Below are 22,596 nucleotides of genomic sequence, written 5' to 3'. Positions count from 1 at the left end.
CGGGCATCATCCCGAGCATCATCCCGGGCATCATCCCGGGTATTATCCCGGGCATCATCCCGAGCATCATCCCGAGCATCATCCCGGGCATCATCCCGGTGCCCGCCCCCGCCCCGCCCCGGCGGCTCCCGCAAGTGGCGGGGCTGCTCCACCGGGCAGGGCAGGGCAGGGCAGCGCTCGGGGAGGCGCCGGGGTTTGCCCACCCGGCTGCCGCCTCCCCGCCCCCTTCGCCGTGTTTTTCTTGTCTTATTTTGGGCGGCCGCGGAGGGAAAAGGCTTCGCTCTCCGCGCCGGAGCCGGCGCCCGCCGCGGTGTGGATGCGTATGGAGGAGTCCTCGTGAAAGCAGCTCCCGACGTTTCCCCCCCACCCACAAAAAAAACCCCACCAAAAAACCCCCCAAACCCAAACAAACCACCCACTTGGACAATTAAAACGGTAAATCTGGCTAACTTTTCATTATCTTGCTTGCTGTGTGCTTATATATGTAGATATTTATGGCTTATCTGGCTTCATTTCGTCATCCTTTGGTTTTCGTTAATTAGCTTTATCTTGTGCTGCCGGAGAACTTGAAATACGGTTTGGAGCAGAGGAGGACTCTGTTTCTGCTTTTGCCTAAAGTTGGACTGAGGAATGAAAACCTTCCTAGTTCATACCAGCCTTGCAAATAATGTTCATTTGTTTTATCAGCCTGAACGTAGATGAGATTTCCTGTGGCAGCATTCCCTTGAGTTTGCTTTTCCTTAATTTCATTTTTACCGATGCTGTCTAATACAGCAAAGATGTGTGTATGCCACACACATGCAATCCCATACACCGATTGATTTTGTATGCTGGCATTCCCGTCTGAAATTCCAAGCAGGCTTTGAATCTCTTTATGGTGCTAACAAGTGAACTGTCTTCTGGTTTTCATCCTAATTCAACTTGAGCATTCTGCAAAAGAAAGTCACCCAAACCAAATCAAGTGGTATTTCTCGGCTCTGTAAATATTTAGTTTCCTTTTCAGTGATGGAAGCATGCTGTGATTTGTGCAGTTCACTCAGTTTGTACAGGTTCATAATCCAGAGAGCTTTTGTTTGCAAGGTTATTAATTTTATACAGTTACTGTACTAGTTGGATGCTTTATGAGGCTGGGAAACTCCAGGCTTTCTGCACGTTATGAAAACTAACTTTAGGAGATCATATGTCTTTGCTTTGTTAGATATTATAATTTCACAGAGATTTCTGTTCTCTACTGTTCTTCTTATTGGAGTATTGATACAGCAGGTATTTATCTAAGGAAAATATCTCACTGAGACGTCAGTATGCATGGAGAAAAGACTGTCTTATTCTCATAAAACAAGAAAAAATGAGAGTATGCATGGTTGGTAAAAATCACTGACTAGAACTTTGCTGTAAAATATGAGCTAAACTACCAAGTCTGACTCAGGAAAAACTCAGATCAGTGTAGACTTTGTTGCTCTTCACTGATTTTTTTTGACTTCTCAGGAAAGAAATCATGTATTGAGCTACCTACCTGCACATGCATGTGCATATGCACCTGCACAGGCACACAAGTCAACCTGACATTGTCCAAGCAGGGGAAAGGGAAAAAAAAAAAAAAAGGAGGAGAGATTTGCAACATTGACTGTTGGACACATCATTTAGGGACTTGGAAACTGGTCTCAGGAGTCAAAGTAGAGTGACAGAATCCCACGTGCTCTTCAAGGCGCCTGGCATGTGCCTCTGCTCTGAACTGCTGCTTGCTGTGATTGCATCTCTGAATTAATCCTTGAAAAACTTATGTTCTTCCACCATTTGTCTTGTTAGTGTTGAAAACGGTATAAAATGTATGTATTTGTTTGTTATTTTCAGTCTCCTAACTACTAAAATCTGTTGACCCGGGAGTTAAGTGTTTTGCTTAGGGCTAAAAAAAAAATATAATCTTTGCTCGTGATCATAAAAAACTGCTGTGTGCTGACACTGCACACTTCACTTTTTGCAGTGTTGCATGAAACAGGAATATAGAAGTAGGGGGGTTGTTTTCCTTGCATGTGGGACACGAAGGGTTAAGTGGCTGGTCAGCAGCACTGCTCAAAGTATTAGTCACTCCAAGGAATATTACTTTCTGAACACTGCAAAAGAGGTGACAATTGCATCGAATTGTTTTTAGGTACTTACTCTTGGTACCTTTGCCTCTTCAGAATTGCCATTCCCACCTCCTCTCTTTGGTGTGATTTCTGCCAAGTCCAGAATTCCACCAAGCCTGTCATAAATATCTGAAAGTTTCTTCTTTTTGATTGTGGAGACTGAAGTACTTGGAGTGTCCAGGTAAATTAGCTCCAAGCCACTGTGAAACGTTAATGCAATAAATAAAACAGACTTTGAGGAAAGTCAGAAATCTTTCTCTCTTAAGAAGGTATTAGTCAAGCCTCTGATGGTGGGGGGGGGGTGTTATTTTTCCCAGAAGTTTTGTACTCTACAGCTCTTACAGCCTTCAGTGAAACCTGCAAATAAGCAAGTTTCCTTACATATTTCCTCCTCCTTCCTTCCTTCCCTTTTGTGAGCTCCAAATTACCTGGGTTTTCATCCAGGCAGCAAATGAAAGGGCTATCAGAATACACTCAGGCAGGAGGCACTCACTGCTTGTAGTGTCTGACTTTTCAGTACCAGGAGCCCTTTTGAGCTGGGGTTACAGATAAAAAGGGCTCATGCTGCACAGGACATCTCTCAGGGGCTCGTGGCATTTTGTGCTAATTCCACACCTGAGGATGACATACCACTGTTTTAGTGTTTGAGAGAGCATAAGTGATTGAAATTCAGATATCTTTAATAACTTACTAATGCACAGCTGTTAGAAGTGACAACTGAATTTATTGGATCTGAAAGGGTAGCACCTTTTTGCATGATTTCCTTTATAGTGTTAATTGGAAAAAGCTTTATATGCTACCAGATTCAGTAGCTTGCCCTGGTAATAGCCCCTCACCCAGAAACAGGGTGGGAAAAAAAAGGCATAGCTTCAAAACTGCAAGAAAAAAATGATTTGTAAGACAGTTTTAGTAGTTGAAATCAGTTTTTATACCTTTGTCTTTTAAGTGACTAATCTCTATCTGTGGGTGTCCATTTAACCTGTGATATAACTTTAGAAACTGCTGGAGGCAATTTGTACTTTAGGATCTCAAGTGATTAACGTGAGGTGCACAATCTAATGCATTTCAGTATTTCATGGGTTGTGTCTCTCAGCTTTGGATGCCTTTTGGGTTTTATTAATGTCACATTTTCATCCACAGGGTAATTTATGAGCACAAACAAAGGTTGCTGACTCTCTCATTCAAGCTTCAACTCTTATGGCATTTTTATACAAATGCTCATTTACTTTGTCATACCATTTAGAAAAAGGATCAGTGTGATCCATTATTCTGCAACTATTGTGTGAAAAAGTGATTCTATCAAACCATGTCCCCTGGTTATACTTTTTTATAAACTAATTATATTTGTCAGTTATAATGTTGCCCTCTGCTACTATGCTGTATTTCCAAAGGTAATAGAGTTGGAGAATATTCAATCCAAGAACTAAACAAAGTATTTTTTCAGTTGGCATTTGATGTCTATGGTGGGAAAGTTGCCCCTGGCAGAGAAACAAGTCCTTCAGTGCATACGCTTCACATTTTAATTAAAACCAGGGCACATTTCAGAAAATGCTCGGAATGTATATTATATATATTGAATTTCAAGTGTTATTTTCTTGATGGTTCATCTTACAAATTAGTAATGGAGAAAAGAGAATGGGATTGATGGTCATATCCTCCACTCTCTCTTTATGTCATCAGTTCTGCTGCAGTTCCTGGAGGAAGAAAAGCACATGGGAGCACAGTGAAATATGCAGACCTAGGCATCCTTAGAAGTGATTAAACACTTCTGAGTTTCCCTTGCCTACACTAGGAGTGTATCACACGGTAATTTGGGAGGCTTACTTGGAAGTAGAAGAGCTATGAAACTGGGTTTGACTCTTACAGCTGTGCACCCGTGTGTGGGGGTTTGCAGGTTTTCTGCAGGGGAGAGGTAGAAAGCACAAAACTAAAGGCAGGATCACTGGTTTTAAATAGTCCACCATGAAGCATCAGCTGTTCAGCACCACAAAAAGCCCAACCTAAGGACTCCCACGTCACTGGCTTCTTCAAAAAATGAGAGGATTTGAAAAAGTCCATCAGCATATGAACAAGTAGCCTCATTGACTGTGTTTAAGCATTGTGTCTTCTTGTAAAAATGCAAGCTGAATTTTGAAAGTTTTGAGTGGCAAGCACCCCCAAATTTAAGATAAGGCTTATCAAAGTGATAAAATGGCTGCCTAAATAAATTTTTTTTCCTTGTTTTTCCTAGAGTTATGTGCCTAATTAGTTGTATTTTGTAAGAAACCATTGCTGCGCTATGTTAAATGAAAGCCTAACTTCTTTAGGCTTTGACTGAACTGGATTTTTGTTGATGGTGGGAAATAGAATGGTTTGATGGCAAGAACAGTCAAAAAGAGTCATCCATCGAGCTGGCTCATGTACAAACACAGCCTTTATGCCTTAAGTGCTAAACTTTTAAGGAGTCATTTTTCACCACAGGGAATATTGGACTTAATGGTGACAGTGCTGCTAATAAGTTGTCTACAATGTGCACAGAGAGGCTCAGGTGATCTTGCTACCTGCTTGTATATACAGATACTAATTTCATGGAAGCCAATATAAACCCCATGTGAATGAACAAAACATTGCAACGAACTATGAAGGAACACTGGGAATATGACTTGGTGGAGAAAAAGGAGAGAAAAGCAGAAACAAAAGCCAAGAATCACAAAAATGTCTGATCCAGTATGTAGATTTTTGACAGACTAGGTGAGAAGGGCTGGAACTGGCTACCTCACCCACAAGAGCCACTGCTTATGCAGTAGTGAGAGGTGATTATAATTTGATGGAATTCTTCCAAAGGGTACTTTGTACCTATTGAAGCGTGGTTGCATTTGGCAGCTTCTCCTGATTTGAGGGGAACTTCTGAACTCTGCTGCCATAAGTCACAATCAAAAATGTGACAATTTTAGAAACTTTTGACCTTCAAAATAGAATTTGAGAGCTTTGAATTACTATACCTGTTAACTGCATAGTCCTGTCTGCAATAACAATTATGGTCAAAAAGACAACAGTCAGATTCCTATCGTCCCTTTTTCACAGTAGTGGAAGTAAAAGTTCACTTTAATCAAGTTTCATTCCTATTCCCACTTTCTTCCTAAAGCTTTCTGTAGCTGATTTCTGCAGCAGCTGAACGAGCAGAACAGTTGGCTTGGATCTTTTCATGGACAGGAATGCCAAATGTTCTCTTCTTATTGCTTCCTACCTCTGACAGAGGACATGGTGTTCAGTGAATCACTCCTATGGTCAGCAGCAAAACATGACTTCAGCATCACCTTGCATCTTCTCTCCTTCTTCTTTCTCCCAGTCCCACTGTTCTCCTTGCCTCACAACAGCTGGTTTTCAGGCAGTAGATCTTTCCTCATCCTCTGCTGTTTGAGTTTCCTGGGGTTTGACTTCCTGGATTGCTACTGGTTGCACTCACATGGAAACACTGACACTGCCCTGACTGGAAAACTTCCTGTGTGGGCAGCAGTAATCATCGTGGCTGTTGTTTCTCCCTGAATCCAGAAGCCAGTGTGCATGACAGTTAATGTAGGGCTGCTGTAATATATGAAAAACAAGCATTTTCGAATTGTAGTGCAGATGATTTCTTTGTGTTATAACTACATTTGTTAGTCTCTAGATGCATACATGTGGGCCATAATTGGATCATTTGCTGAAGAAGAGTGATCCTTCCTCTGGGAGAAAAGAAACATTCCATTACCTAGCACTGTTGATTCGATAGCATTAAATCCATTCAGTTTATGTATATTAAGCGTAAGGTTGTCTCTAAATTCAATATGGGGGGAAAAAAAAGTAGCTATTTTCTTATCCTTAGCTTTGTGCCAGATTATAAAAGATCAGCCTGGCTTGGAGGAACCACTGCAGTAGGCAGTGATGGAGCCCACGGAGTACAAGTTTGTTATCTCACTGCGATGACTGTGGTTCACTGAGTCACTGACGAGAAGGGGGTGCTCTAAAACCGAAAGAGAAAACTGAAACAGAGATCAAAAGATGATCTTTGGGAGAGGTTTCAGGCTATGGTTTATTGATAACTCAACCACTAGAGGATGTAGGCAAATTTGGGCCACATCTGTGTTGCTTACAGAGGCAGCTCAGTCAGCTATTACAGCATCTTCCTCCTATTGGTGTTATAATAAATCCTGGTAAATACAGCACAAGCTTCTAGCATTGTCACAGACACAAAGCAATAAATGTGTCTTGGGTGAAAATACTAGGAGGAGTAGGTATCACTGCCTGGAAAACTTTAATCAGAAAATAGGTCTTAACAGCTCATAATAACAACTATTGTCAAGTTACAAAGCTTACACCACTTGTGACTGTTCAGGAGACACTCCCAGGCATCATGTTTTAATTAAGAGTTTGATACAAATTAGTGTTTAATTATTCATTAACAGCTGAGCTAAGGGAATAACCTGTACACTTTGCAGAGGTGCAGGTGATAAAAAGTCGAGGAGGAATGCAAATGGCTGGAACAACTGGGTTGGAATTAAAATTGTTTTAAGAGACATAGGTAAATAGAATGAGTATCAAGGGCACTCTTGGGCAGGAACAACCAAGAGTGCAAACAGAACAGTGGAAATGACTGACCAGGCAGAGATGCACCTCCCAGGGTACGTCAGCCACCTCACAGAGCTGATTCATGTCCAGACGATGTAACCTTTGGATCCTTCTTGAAAAACTGCTCCACAGCCACCCACATCCTGAACCTGGGCGTGTGGGGAACAGAGAGAGCTACAGAGAGAGCCTCCTGCAAGGGGGGATGTGATGGGAGCTGAGGTGATGCCAGTGCAGGCACTGTCTCATTGAGGGGACACGGCCAAGCGTGGGCAGGCAGAGCCAAGGGCCAGTAATGGGACCCAGTGACAGCCCCAGTACAGTGAGGGGGATGAACCAAGGCCAGGGGCCACCCAAGGGAGCAGCCAGGAACGAAAAACCACACAGAAAAAAAAAATTCAAAGGTACCAGAGAAAGCAAGCAAATAACACAATTATCCACTCAAGAAAATAGGGAAGCCAAACTTTGAAGGTCTAATAGCATTTTGGTCTCAGTAAAAGATACATTTGAGGCTGTTGATTTCTTTCCTGGGGAAATGACTTCCATCCTGTCCTCTCTAATGCTTGTATCTACATAAACAATCTCCTGCATTGGGCTTGCCCAGCATAATGGCATCATTACCGTCTCTTTTGCACAAAGATTTCTTACATGAGGGTCATAAATCAAGCTCATTCACACTCTGCCTTTTACTGAAGGCTTTTAATTTTTTTCCTTCCAGCCAACCCTCACTTTTCTCAAAGACTGTACTGCAGGTCTTATTATGAAATTACCTGAAGACTTGACAGTTGCCAGTGGCAAAAAGGGCCCCTGCTGTTTTGGAAAAGACAAAATATGTTTCTTTTCATCTAGACCAAAAGCCTTGTGTGATTACGGGGGTTTGGCTTTTTTTTTTTTTGTTTTTCAATTAATATTTCAGGATGTTTATATCTAGAAAAAACAACCATTTTCTATTAATAATGAGCATCTGTGCCTACACTATGACTTTGATTTGCTGTTACCTCCTTGTCTCCTGACCATCCAAACTGAATAAATTTTAGTTTGTTTGGACCCTGTTATGGAGCAAACCCATCAGAGTCCTCCAAGACAAAGGTCAGGTGTGGATTTAGAGATGATTTGTTGAGAAGACCATTTCAAATAAGACAAGATCATATCCAGATTGGGATCTTTCTTTCCTGGATAGTGTTTTCCAGCACATTTTTCAGCAGATTTTCTGTCCATAAGGTCTCACAAACCTTCATGCCATGTCCAAGGACACCTAAGTTATCTCCCCTTTGGTATTGGACTATCAAACTACCATGCCACTGGCTTAGCCCTCATGTCAGTTTAGGTATTTTGAACCATAAAACTTCTAAAAATTAGTGATGATGTCTCTCAGACACATGGATCTGTGCTAGATGCCATGCAGTGTGGGCCCAACTGTCCGTTCACACTGCTCTAAATGGAATATTGTGGGCACCAGCCACACTTCAGCTAGGCAGCAGGGATCTCTCAGCAGTAGGGACTTCTTTTTTGTTTGTTTTAGATATTCTTGGTTCAGGATTTTTGTTTGCATTTCAGATTTTGGCAATGGCCTAGTTAGTTTTCTTCTTGGGGAAAACAGGTAAGGCCCTCCTCAGCCCAGGGCAAGCCAGTTACCTCTAGACAGATGATAAAATGATGCAATTGCTGTTGCAAGATGAGCAGCCCAGGATGGCTTCATTAGTTTTTGGCACAAAAGTCAGTGGTGGTGATTTGAACTGTCTGTAAAGACAAATTTGAACTGTCTGTAAAGAAAAAAAACCCTATATTTGGGTACAACTACTGAAGAAAGACAAGTAAAGAGGGTGCAAGCGTGGAACCTGCTCACAACTGTCTGTAGTGGCAGCCTCTGGAAGTGTTGGGTAAAGAATGGGAGCCTCCCAAATGCTGACAGTTTTCCAGAAAATTACTTGCTCTTTGGTGAAGTCGTTGCAGGGTCTCCAGTGAACGCCAGTCTGAGCTGCGTGTGTGTGGTATTGTGACACAATCTGATACTCACACTGGAATTCTAAATCTGCTGCAGCCACCCAAAAGCCAAGAGTGTCATCTCTGCACTTAGATATGTGATCTTTAATCAGCAGCAACAGCTCTGGGTGCATATCTTGCTTTTAAGATGACCTATTAAGCTGTCATCTGTAGCTGCTTGACCTGTAACAGATAACGCCATCAGGAGAAACAAGCACTAAGATGAAAAATAGCTCCACTTGCTTTCACTGACATTCATCTGACACCCCAAAAGGCTGCAGCTGGGCAGCACAACTGCACACAAATAATCACTAAGATGGTACACCTTAATCACCTCTTTCTGGTGGGTTTGTGTTTCTTTTCTCAGTTCTCAGGTGTTCTCTCAGTTCTCAGTTATTCTCAAGCCTGCTGCTCATTAGCCCTATCCTTGATCTTGCACTGAAATTACTTACTGGCTCTCCTGGTAGTTTGTTAAACAAATGGCACTCATTTCTTGTTGTATGTAGCTACACGTGAGAAATAGGCAAACCACATTTAGTCATTTCAGTCATTTCAAACTATTAAATCTCCCTAATAGGACAAAGAAAAGGGGGTTCATAGGTGGACTGAAACTTCACCTGGTTTTTTAGTATTAAGAAGCTAAATTAAAAAAATGTACCAGGAAAGGGTGAAAAATATTAATTAGCAAAACCTGGCATTAGTTTTACAGTGAGGCTCTTTGGGGTTTTTTAGACATTATCCTTCAGAAGCAGCTGCTGTCTCAATGGCACACATCACTGGTTACATGAAAGATTTCTGTCTAAGGCTTGACATTTAATTTCAGAAAAGCAGTCATTAATTTCCAGCTTCAAAAGTCTGTTAAGTGTGTCAATCATTAATGACAATTAACAAAAATTCTGAATGTAGCAATAATTTGATCTCTAAAAATAAAAGAGAATAAACGTGTCTTGCACGTTTTCAGTGCTATATAATACAGCATTCTGCCATGAACCTCTGAATATTTGAACACTGTTTCCTCCTTGGGTGCTGGTGAGAAAAGGGAAATGCATAAGGCAAAGGCTAGGCTGTGAAACCAAAGAGGAGGGGAAGAAAGAAGAGTGGGAGGATCTGTCACTCAAAAGAGCAGCCCTCTAAGACAGTGACTCAGTAAGAGAATTTTGTTTAGGAGCAAAATGTGAAACGCACGTTGACACTGAAAACTGGAAAATAAAAAACGTTAACTGAGGGGCACTAAACCAAAGAGTAGAACCACAGAGTTTTCTCAACACGTTTTGCCTTTGGCATCAAAATGTTTCTTGTGTTCTGAAGAGCTAATGTTAAAGAACAACTGTAACTGATGGAGCTGAGGAAACTTGTAGTGGTCCATACACACCCCCACAAAATTACGCCATTTAAAGCAGTAAAATTGTTTATGAACACACCCAGACAGTTTTACCCAAACAAACTTTGACTAAGTTATTGAGCACAGAATCCTTTCTTTTTTTTGTTTTTTTGTTTGTTTGTTTGTTTTTTAACAGTTTTGATACAGCAGTAAAGGAAGGTAGTTGCAACAGGACGGCAGTATTTCTGTTTCCCTAATAGTTCAGTAATTGGAAAGCACAATCCAGACACAACTTCTTGCTCTTTGGGGGTTTCTCGTCGTGCAGCAGTTTTAACCTCACAAAGGATCACACTCTCTGGCTCCCCTGCATGTTGCAGGCTTGGAGCCACAGAGCAGCAGCAAGAACAGCTCCCTAACCAGCTTTTATGGCAATCTTGAAGGTACAGATGGCCTGGCTCAAAGCACTTCTTTTCTCCATTTGAGAGGAAGGCCTGAAATGGGCTTTGATTGGTGCTGTGAGGGGACAGTAGGAAGAGAGCAGCACTTTGTGTTGCTCTGTGCACAGATACCCCACACTTTGAACTGCTTTACTTTTCCCCAGCACAGGCAGAGCTGACCTCTGCTGGAATAAGAGTGTATAGAAAGAAAATCAAGGGATTTGATTTATATCCACATAAAGCAAATCCCATTAAATTCTTCTTTCTCAGGACGTATTTGTGAACACTAGTTGATGCAACACTTGATAAATGGGAAAAACAATACACTGGAAGCACGGGGTCTGTTTTGCATCCATGTAAATCTCTTGCAAGAATGGGCTGTACCTGCTGTATTTGGACATATTCTGAGGCAGGAATGGATGAAGAGGAGGATGATTCCTGATTCTCTTTGGAAAACACTTTCCACTGCAGACCTACAGAGATTCTTCTCTTCCTTTAAGGACTCACGTGGTCTCCACTACTGCAGTATCACCTGGATTTTACTGCATGTCCTCATGTAAGGTGGAAATGTGGCTGTTCCATCCATTTTATTGACTCAGAGAGAGAGAGGCAGACCTCTGCCTATGGACAAAGCTGGGGATGATGTAAGTGGGTCAGGGAGTTCGCCTCTCGCCAAGTAACGCAGCAATGATGCTGACTGACTGCTCAGATGTGTGTGGTGAGGATAACCTGGGGACTGTCTGCACAGTTACCAGGACCGTTGTAACACCCCTGATCAGCTTGAACAGCCAAAAGGAGCTCTGCCTCGTTTTTTAGAAATTGCTCATCTCTGATCCATCAGAAAAGTCATAGGAAAAAAACTCTTTATGAAACACTAGAGAACCAGATTCGGCCAGAATTTTTTCTGTGGAAAAAGCAGAATCAAAAAGGACTTTCAATGCAGAGAGATGACAAAGCAACTATTTTTCTGACCTGGATGCATTTGTCTGCTGAAATCAAAGACATATGTAAGGAAAAAAGCAAGGGAACACTACATATATCTTTACTTCTCTCATAAATCTCTGAGGTACCTTGGTGGAAGTGGCACAGAAATCTGGATTGAAATTCATTGCAGCAGCACAGAGCCTAAGTTAAAGGTAGGTTGACAAAGAGATATGTTGAAAATACATATAGGATGAAGCACCGTTCACGTAGGAAGGAGCACTGGAAACTTCAGGACTTCGCTTAGAAATGTGATTCTGACCTTTTTACTGCCAATTCTTCTCATAATAGCAGCACTTTTCCTAGGTGTGGCCAACTTCTTTGTTCCCTTAACTGTTATTGGGAGAACTGCTTATGCAATGGCACAATTTATTGATGCCTTTTCTGTATATCTAATGTGTAGTACACCTGTGACTATGTTATTCTTACTTTCTCATATTTTATTGATACAATATTGTGCAGACTTCTTTGGTGGTAACCTGACATAAAGCTTTGTTTGTTGAGCCCAAACGCATTTACTTTCTGGAAACTCATTCGTTTAGTCTAGAGAAGCACAGATCATTTGAAGAGTGATAAAATTACATGGTCAGCCTGAAAATTAAGCCATTTGTATGAAGAGGTTTGCTCTTGTTCAGCTGTAGGTATGAGTCACTGACATAAGAAGTTAAAGCATTGCAGGGATATTAAGAATATAAAAAAAAAAGATTTTAATAAATTGGTGAAGTAATAAAAGAAGGCAGGAAATAAAAGGCTTGTTCATCCTGACTGAAACAGAAAGCTTCTTTCTGTGATAATGAGAACAGATCATACCTCTCATGTTTCCTGTTACAAATCTTTTGGATCAACACCTCTCAAGCACTATTGCTGGATGTCCTGCCCTTTAAAGAGTTGTAGGCATCAAGGAGAGTAAGGATCAAGAAGTGTTGCTCTTGCTTTCCGTAAGAAAGACTTTGTCACCCTGTCTCTCTTCTCCAGAATCTTCTCTTCTTCCTCTGCCATCTCAGGAAGAGCTGAGCTGCAGCAAGGAAATATCCTGGAGGGGTGGAGGGACCCTTTGGGCAGAACTGTTCTCCTTCTCAGACACAGCCACCTCCCAGCCAGTGAAGAGGATGTAGTTTGGATCAAGGGTGGAGAGGGGAAAAGAACGGCAGAAAAATACCTTTCTTCCTTTCTTTGCCATTGTCACCTCCTTCTAAAACTTATCCTAAAAGTGAGAATCAGTTTTTCTGCCGTCTCAGTAGTGGAGGGAACTACAAGAATCTGTTCTCACCTCTGTTTCTGTGCCTTTGAGAGTGAACAGTGTCACTCTGAGCTTTCAGGCAAGAGCCTCATCTCCAGCATCTACAGGGGAGCAGCTCATACATTGCAATAAACTGGCTTGGAGTCAATTCAATTTAGATCGAAGTGATGATAATGAGGTAAAGGAAGGAGCTAAAGAGGCAATTCAAAAGATGTTTCTGCCTTCTGGAAGGTTATCCAGCTAGCTACTCTTATCCCTTAAGTTTTTTTGCAATTTAGATTCCAAGTTACTTCTAAGTACCCCTTGCCCAGACAAAATGCTTTTGTGTGCAAATGCTTGTCTGTTTTTTACCCTGTTTTATCTATGTGACTGCAGGAGCCAGTGGGAGGTCAGGAAGAGTCCTCATCAGAAACTAAGAAAGCACATTAACAAATAAATTGAGAAGATTAAAATTATTCCTAGGGCAGTCTCTGCTTCTCAGATTGAGATTCTTTCTGATAAGAGGGAGGCTGTACCCCATCCCTGTGGCATGGGGCTGTGTGTCCTGCTGAAAACCAGCAAATCCTTATTTGAACAGGGTGGTCCTGCTGTGAACTTGCTGCCTCCCAGGCACACACACGAGCCACTACCATCCCTTTATGCTTGTTGTCAGGAAGTTTTGAAGGCAGGAGTGCTTGTTTTGGAGAACAAGGTCTGGACCACACTGTCTGAGAAGCCTCTCCTCCTTGCACTGTGCTTGGTTTGAGGAAATAAAAATAATGGAGGTAGGAAAGCTGCTGCCCCCCCCCCCCCCCCCCCAGCCTCACATAGGCTGGTTCTGGAGCTTCCTACCTACTCTGGTTCCTCTAACTGATGGGCACAGAGCCCATCTTACCCTGCAGAACGTGCTCCATGCCAGCATCTGCAAGTGAGTGCATCTTCCTTAGCAAGGGGCAGTGGCTGGTCTGGACTCTGGGATAGTGCCTGCTTGTCTGGAGTGGGGAAACAGAAAAGTAATTTCTGAGGCAGAGGACTCATTAATGGACTGCAAAAGATCAAGTCTGAACTAGGCATTCCAGTAAAAGTTGTGTTTAAAATGTAAATACACACGTTACACGTGAGCTTAAGGAGCCTGCTAAATCAAAATGCAATAGGATAAACAGAGATAATGAGAAAGAGATGGAACAATTACAAGTGAGAGACTGAAACATAACTCCTGTTATATCATCTACCTGTTTTTCCTTCATACCACCCCAGCACTCTCACTAGACTGTTCTGAATCAGACAATATACTGTCAGTTCAGCAGCAGCAGAGCTGGGGATGAGGCACCACGATTAAACCCTCACAGAGACTATAACAGAATAAATCGAATTATGTAAGTAGCTAATTTTCATCATTTGAAATTACTTATCTGTTATGCAGTCAGAATCACAGTCTAGGCTATTAGCAGCTACTTTGGAGTATTTATGGGCATAGTTTATGGATGCTGTAAGGGAAGACAGCAAGCCACTTCTGTAAGTGAGTTTATAATACATAGTCTGTTCTCTCGGGATGGAAACAGGCAGTATATCTGCAAATGAGTTTTAAGCAGGACATGCAGTTCTGGAGGCCTCCACATAAGAGACGTGCCTCTGATTTTATCTACAGCCATCCCTAAGCTTAAAGGACAAGAACTGCAAGCGGTGGTTCAGTCTTACAGCTCTCCCCTCCCACCGAGCTGACAGAAGGCTTTCACAGCTGGTTCTGCAGACCTTCACAGGACCTTTCCACCTCCCCTGCAAGCAGCAGTGTCAACTGAAGATTGATTTTTTTTTCAACGTGGCTTTTCATCACTGAAACGCTGACACTTCAATTATCAGGAGGCCCTGCACAGATTGGAATTAAAAGAAATTAAGAGGTCTTATATCACAAGAGCTTAGCATAGCAACTCCCAACAAGTTATCTGAGCAGGGAGAAACTTTTGAAGTTTGCTTTCTGTAGTTTTTTTTTTTTTCTTAAAAAAGTTTTCAGTCCTTCTGTTCCCTTGTACAGGTTCTCTAATGTCTAATAATAAGTTGAACACATGCTGTGGCCTTTCCACTAACAGGGGCTTGCCCTGTGTCTGCTTGGCAGCACGTTTTCATCAAACATGTCTTGATCTCTCTGCAGGTTGGTTGAAACTGGGCAACGAGTTCAACAGGAACTCATGGGGACTGACAGACAGCACCACCTTGTAGCTGTTTCTTCCCAAGAAAATTGGATCGAAATAGTAGTATCTGGCTACGTGGTAGGCTGAATGAAACCATCTTTTTGCCACTTAAAAAAAAAAAAAAGTGAGAAATATATTTTTAACAATATATATTAGCAGAGTTGTAACAATGTAGATTAGCAGAGTTTCAGGCAGAGGGAAACTGCCCAAATTATTTTTTTTCCTCATTAATGGTCTAGAAAAAAAGACAGTTTTATGCTTTTGTGCAACTGTAAGAAATTACTCCTTTGAAGTGCCCCTTTTTATTAATTACTGGTGATTTGCTTTGTCAGGGATTTCCACAGTGTGGTGTCTCCTTTGAGATAATTGCAAAATCATTATCATGAGGTTGTTTTGAGCAACGTGACGGAAGCCTACCATAGCCTGGTTTCCTACTGGAATTTTTATCCTTCTTGATTATAGGCTGTGTTCCCATGACAATTCCTGTACTCATGCATCCCAGAATTAGCTCCTCACACGTTCCAGCCTGATGGTACATTAAGCCCACTCAGTACTCTGCAAATTCACATGTAGGCAATAGGTTCTGAATATGTGGGGAAAGGAAGGTCTCTAATTTGGGTATTAAGGCTATGAAAGATGGGAGAAGGGATGGACAGAAGGAAGTGGAGGAAGTCAAATATGCTTAGAGTTACTCCTTTTCCTAATATTTTATTTTTTTTTTAAATTGAAGTGCCTGATGTCTGTAGGCTATGTAAGTCTATACTTTTGGTGGAGCGCTTGCTTGAAAATGCCATTGCTTTATCTTCGGAGTCAGCTGACAGGGAAAGCAGTTCTGTGTTTTCAGATAACTTTTCCTACAGCTTTCCTTCGCTGCACCCTCAGTTTGCCTGGAAGCTCACTGTTTGCCTGATGTACCCGTGTGTCATTCCCACTTTTAAAGTGCGTCGCTGGGTGTGTTCCAGCTGCAGAACTACACGCCTTTCTCAAGACCTCATCTGAGTCAAAACCTGAGGAATCCTAGCAGAGACCTGCTCAAAGGAACAGCTCCGTGCTCAGCTCTAGCTGCCAGAGTAGTTCCAGACCTGACAGGAACATCCAGCAGTGCCAGTAGCTGAGAAGGGAGCATCTGGATACCCCACCACTGCAAGCTAAGTCAAGGCCCCTTGACAGAAAAAGCTCCCAGTAGGTGCTGGTTTGGCTCCAGACCCTGCTGGTGGTTTGCCTGGAAGATCATCTCTACGTTCCCATGTTTTGTGGACAGCATTAGTGTTTCTCAGCCAAGGCACAATGAATTCCAGCCAAGACTCCAGATAGATCTTCATGGACATCCAGCACTGCTCACTGAACACTTTCAGCTACTACAGCTGCCTAGAGAGCTGAGAGCTGACTTTTTCCTGCTGGCAGCTACAGTTCACAGATTAAAGCCATTCTGAGACTTTTATGGATGTTTTTGCCCCCAGCCTGTTCTCAAGAAGCTGTCCAGACTGGAGAAGCAAAGCTGTTCAACATGTTTCCATCTGAGAACAGCCTACCATCTCACCATCTGTCACAACAGCATTTGCTAACATTTTCTTCTCCCTCTTGGTGCTTCTTTTCAAAGTTTGCCCTCTGGCATTCTCCACGTGGCACAACAGTGTTAAGCAGTGAAATATACACCTTAGGACACTTGCATTTGTGGAATATCAAAAAAACTCCTTCCTCCCAGCTAACCACATTTTCTCACTCAGTATGATGGTACCACAAGGGTTAAAAAAAACCCCAAGCTTATTATAATGCAAGTGTGGTTACCAGGATATAAGGTACAGGAGAAAAAGCAATTGAAATAGTAGTTTGTTTTACTGTTTGAAGGATGCTCTGAGCTTTCAGCTATCTTTGCCTTTTTAAGATATAATTACCCACAGTAAGATATTTAAAGATGCATATGGATTTTAAGATATTCAATTTGCATTCATCATGGTCTCACACTATTAGTGATTTCAGGAATGATAGTGCAAAAGTCTGGTTTTTGCTATGCAGTTTGTGCAGACCTTCAGATGACCTAAAATCAGATTTCAAGGATAATAGGATAATACATTCAAAGGCAAGAGTGTCTCTCTGAGGGCTCACCTGTAAAAGTAACATTGACCTCTCATCCTCACAGAACCTCTGCAAGAAGCCTTCCAACAGAATATTTGCTGCCTACTGCACCAGCTGCCATTTTAACATTTTTGTGCCTTGGTGGCAAATCTGCTGATTTTAATCTGTCCCACACCAGTAAGGGAAGCCCACAGAGATGCACAAGGTAACTACTTATTTCTCCAACTCTCCTCGATTTCCCAACAGCCCTTCCACCAATTCCAAGCCATACAGACACCCTCCAAGTCCCTGTGCCAGTGCTGGTCTCCAGGCTGAGCCAGGGGTCAGCTCAGCCCAGGAAGAGACCATAGGAGGGGAATTCCAGGACTAAGGGAAACTGCATCACATCAGTGTTGCTATGGAGATAAAAATTAGCACAATAACTATTGTGTTCTATTTCAAAGCTTCCCAGTCTTCACTTTTAACCCCTTCCCCTACTCCACCACTGCTCCTGTTCTGTTCCACCAACATTCCAGCACACCTGACAGATTTCTGGGCCAGGAACTGGAAAAGGAATGGCAGAACATATAAGAACCTGAAGTCTGGCCAGGGACCAGAAAAGGAGGAGAATAAAATGAGGGAAGGCCTTGTAGAAAGAAGAGAGGATGAAACAAATTTGAGGGGAAAAAAAAAATAAAAGGAAAAAAAGAGGGTTGTAATAGGCAGGGACATGGAAAAACAGCTTTTGAAGATGGCACAGAAATTGGAAAATATTTTGGTACCATATGGTTACCCTGTACCCTTCCTTAATGAAGCTCTGCCTCTCAGAGGCTGACGCACAGGTTGTGCACCACTCAGCAGTGGATACTGAGACCGTCATCTTCCCTCCTGCATGCAAAAGTCTCTTGGCTTTTCTTCAGCACCAAGAGGAAAAAGTGAAGCTTCTAGGAAGCAAATGGAGCACCACACTTTCTTCTGAGAGGAAGAGCAAAAGTTATAATCGATTTGACAGTTTTAAGTAGTTTTTCACAAGACACAGCTACACTCAATTAGATGGTTGTGCCATTTCTGACAGGGTTTGTGTTTCAGGCCCTGAAGCTGCAGTGCTTATGTGCAATTTATTGTTGATCGGAGTTCAATACCCACCCATGCTGTGAATGTAGTGTTCTCCCCTTCTGCAGAAACACTGGACAACTTGTATATAAAAATTAGGAAGACAAGGCACTTATGATCCACCAGGCTTCACAATTACACACAGGTGCTAGAGGCAGCATCACCAGCTGTGTAAAGTGTCTCTGAATATCCCTTTCACCCAAGTAAAAAGCTGTCCCTTGCTACCACAGCCACTGCACAGTGAAAAAATCTTGCTCCACTACCTCTGGCCCTGCTGCAAGCACAACTTTTGTTCTTTCAATCTTCCAAAAACACATTCCTCTGCACTCGCCAAGAGAACTTTTATTTTGCCCAGCTAGCAAAAAAAAATCACAAACCAATCAATAAGCAGAGTATAGAATATGCCTCCCAGGAAAGCAGCAGAATGTCTGGCCCTGCCTAGCCACAGGGCTCCAGCCAGGGGGAAAGGGGGCTGCAAAAAGGGCCTAAAATGTGGCTGGGGGCTATTCACTCTTATGCCATTGTTATATACCCTCATCCCGCATCACATCCATTCCTAAAAATGAATACTTGATTATCTGAGCCCAGAAACTGAGCTGCTGGAAGTCCATTTGGTGCAGGCAGAGCTCACAGAAACTACCCCTTGGATTTTATCCTCCTTTGTCCAAAATGACATGGGCAGCTGCCTGTTCCTGCTGCCCGTCCATGGGATGGCACGTGCAGACAGCAGCACCCCCATGGTGATGATGGGATCTCACTGCACCACCTCCCTTCCCTGCTGGCTGCCAACAACTTGAAAGTGGGCATAGTTTGCAAAAGACACATGGATGATACAGCAGACTTTTGAGTCCCAGCGTTCCCAGGACTTCTTCTATGACTTCTAACCTCTGTGAGGGGGAGAAAAGCCCACAACAAATGGCCACCAGCCCCACAGGGAGAGAGAGAGCATCGTGAGACTAACCTTTGGTGGGGTGCTGTGGTGTCAAAGATACATTGCAGCACAGATTTGAAAGGGCAATTAGAAAGGACCAATCTTGGCTGTTGGTTGCTGTGCAAAAACTTTCAAATAAAACCATACGTTCTCATAACTTGCCCTTGTAGACAAGCCTTCAAAAGCAGGAAAATGAATGTGTTCCCCTCCAGATTTTAAAGAGGAGAGAAAGGCTTCACTCGTTTATTGATCAATAAAACAGATTTTGTGGAGGCTTGAGGAAGTCCGAAACTGGAATAAGGTTCAGTGGGATGCTCAGTCCAGCTGTAATTCCACAGTTACCATCTCATTTCTATTTCACTTCCCTCCTCCACCCTTGCAAAGGAAAACACCTTTAGACCATAAATACCTTTAGACTAAAATTCCTATCTCTCTTATTTCTGAAGATTCATTTCCTCACTTTCTGGTAAAGAACTACACTTTTTTTTTTTTTTTTAAGCATCTGTCTTCTTATATATGCTTATTAAAAGGTTATCTTATTAACAAATAATCAGTTTAAAACTTGAAACTCAGATGCACTATAGAATGACTAAAGTCTGAAAATATGGGAATCCTGGGGATGGGTGAGTATATATACTCACTATATATATATAGTGAGCATATATATATATATATATACTAGTTACCCCTTTCCCTGAAAATCCCATTTCTTTTTAAGAAATATAATGCATAATATTATGACAAATAACTATCATCTCCTAATTGAGAAAGTATCAGGAAAGGGAGAAGCAGTGGGGTTTGGATTTTGCTCACATGCCAAAAGCATGGTATTATGAAAATGTCACTGTGGAGTTCCAAAACCACACTCAAGAGACTCGCTCAGCAGCTGCTTACTTAGGGAAGATACTTATCTGTTTAAATCTCTAACAGTGCTGAAACATTAGGTGCAATTTGAAATCATCTGTCTTTCTACATTTTCCTGTTAAGCTTTTGGAAGATGGGGTGATGAAACCCTTTACTTTGTGAACCTTAAAGACAGATGAGATTACCAAGAGATCTTTTTTAGCTACTCTACCATAACCTCTCTTGATTTCTGAGAAGCTTTGCCTTTAGGATGATTTACATACCTTTATCACTGGGTTTTTATGTACCACACATTGAATGCAATTTTTTAATAACAGAGTACATGCTCATGCTTCTATTCAGAGGTCACTTCATAGATAAAGCACTTGTATGAATGCCTAAATTAATTCTCAGTCACACAGAAATAACCCAAATACCCAAACTACAAAGACAGTTTTGGAAAATGCTGTGTTAGGCTGGGGTCATACCATCTTAATCCAGATATTCACATCCAGATGTCACTGAGAGAAGATTGGTTTTGGGAGGATGATTGATTTCATTTTCCCTGTAACAATATGAACAGTACTAACCACTCTGTCTTAATTTTGTTCAGTGTTGGTATTAGTTAGTGTCATGCAGCAAATAAAACTTAGCCCAACATCTCAAGAATCTGGACATCATCCATGTAAACAACTCCTTACACAAGTTTTATTTTTTGCCTTTTTTAAACCTTAACACAATATGGTTAATGTTGAGGTAGAGGGAACACTCCCATCTTTAGTGGGGGCCAGCATGGAGTAGTTGCTGTGTCATGGGAAAGCTCAAACTGGCCCCAGTGAGGGTCTGGCACATGCAAAGCCACCTGATACCTGAATAACAAGCAGTAGAGCTCCTCAGGGTACTCCATCCCACCTATACCAATTTATCCTAAAGGAAACGTGTGCTACAAATGACACCTGATGGAGAGTGAAAAGGTCTAAGGTGATGTGAAAAAAACCAAAAACCAAAAAAGAAAAAAACAAAACAAAACAAAAAAAACCAAAAACAAAAAAAAAACCAAACAAAAAAACAAACACAAAAAAGAAAAAAACCAAAACAAAACAAAAACCCAAAACAAAACAAAAAAACAAACAAAAAAACCCCCAAAAAAACCACACAAAAAACCCAACAAACAAACAAACAAAAAAACCCCAGAAATCAAGGCTGAGCAATATTAGTTTGAATCTTGAACAGGCAGACTGGTGCCACACTGTCCAGCAGAGAGCTGCTGGAAAAATGCTTTCTCTCTTCCTGAGGAGAAAGGCATGAAAGTATGGCTGGGGTCTCTTCTCTGGCGTGTAAAAACCATAAATGTTGCACCAAATGCTGTGCTTTGATTGCAGTGTTTTTCAAGCCCATTTTCACTTTCCCTTAGGCTTGCCTTTTCAGCTTTGATCACAATGCTGTACAGCTAAAGGCACCTGAGAAACAGATTGCTAGGCAACAGATGCTGCTAAGGACAGCTTCCCCTCCCCTCCCATCGAGGTGGCAAGAGACCTTTCAGTGCTCAAAGTTGCCTGTTACAAAATATTCAAGGCAAAACCAGCCTAGTTTTATGAAGGTGGTCAGTTGGAGCAAGAAATTGCTTTGAAAGTAGGAGTTGAAAACAGTTATAGGAAAAAAAGAGGCGCTTCAAGCAAATGAAAGAGAAACATGATGGGAGACAACAAAAGGCAACATTAAATAAGGAGTTATTAGATGTGTGGGAGTAGGTAGGTAGAGAATATGAGGAATGAAATTAGCAAAACACAGGTACAAAGCAGATTTGAAAACTTGTGCCATAGCATAAATATATATAAGCTTACTTTACTGTCATTATTATAAAAGTTTATTCATTGCTAAAATTCTGGTTAGTGTTCATTTTACACCACCATATCAAAAATTATGTCTACCATGAGGAAACTGATACTACTGTTGTGTTTTTCTTCTGAATTACCAGAGTACTTCACACCCCTTTTTGCTCAGTCCATAAATGTCAACCATGGAGTAAATAGAAGTTTCATTTGATCACCATTCAGGAGCAAAAATGCAGAAGCTACACAAAGCTACATAAATCTTTATAGAACACAAATTGGTCTTTCACCCAGAATATAACTTGAAAGCCACATATAAGGACAAAACAGTACAAACTGAGCAACAATAAGTAAGCAAAAGGAAGGTTGCATCTGTCTAATGAGAGTTTTCCTTTAGGACAGCAAAAACAAGCTGCTAAAATAACCTGACCTGGAAGCTGTGAAAGACAGTGCAGTACCACTGTTATATTTAGGAAATGTGTTTTCATCATTTGAATCCTTAATTGACATCTTAAATGTGTAAATACACTTGCCCAGAAGGATGAACAGTGGCAACAAAAACAGATGCTGGGTATGCAGAACCAGCAAGAAAGTACTGAGCAGCAAAAGCAAGCTGAGTGTTGGAAGTCAAGAAATGCAGACACACAGTGAAATATCAGACTTTGCAAAGGATATTAAAGCAAATGGAGGAAATCGAGTTACTTATGCAGGAAGAATGGGACAGAGATTAAAGATAATCTAGGTACAGCCCCAAAACTGAGTAAATTCTCTGTACCTCGTTTCAATCAGAGGAGATGATGTTGAACATGGAACAAAAGGCAGAATGGCTAAAGGGAATCAGGTTAGGGAAGTTGCTAAGGAGCTTATTTGGTCTTTTGAGACCAAATAATCGCCACAGCAGAATTCTGAAAGGACAGGATTCAAAATAGCAGGTAGAGCAACTAGTCTTTTCAATAATTCTGCTGGGTCAATCCATTCTTAAGTG

At 41.7% G+C, this 22,596-nt stretch overlaps 1 protein-coding gene across 1 annotated transcript in view; it reads left to right on the top strand.

Annotated features, from left to right (window-relative positions):
- The first annotated feature begins 223 nt into the window (after positions 1-223).
- The window catches only part of HTR1F (5-hydroxytryptamine receptor 1F), a 109,103-nt gene continuing 86,730 nt past the window's right edge, over positions 224-22,596 (top strand). Inside the window, exon 1 of the mRNA XM_027663643.1 lies at positions 224-435. The gene's annotated coding sequence lies outside the window, so the exon portion shown is untranslated. The remainder of the gene's footprint in view (positions 436-22,596) is intronic.

This window comes from Corapipo altera, unplaced genomic scaffold (assembly GCF_003945725.1).
Source record: "Corapipo altera isolate COAL_440 unplaced genomic scaffold, ASM394572v1 165, whole genome shotgun sequence".
Lineage (NCBI taxonomy): Eukaryota > Metazoa > Chordata > Aves > Passeriformes > Pipridae > Corapipo > Corapipo altera.
This window is presented reverse-complemented; position numbering and strand designations above follow the sequence as displayed.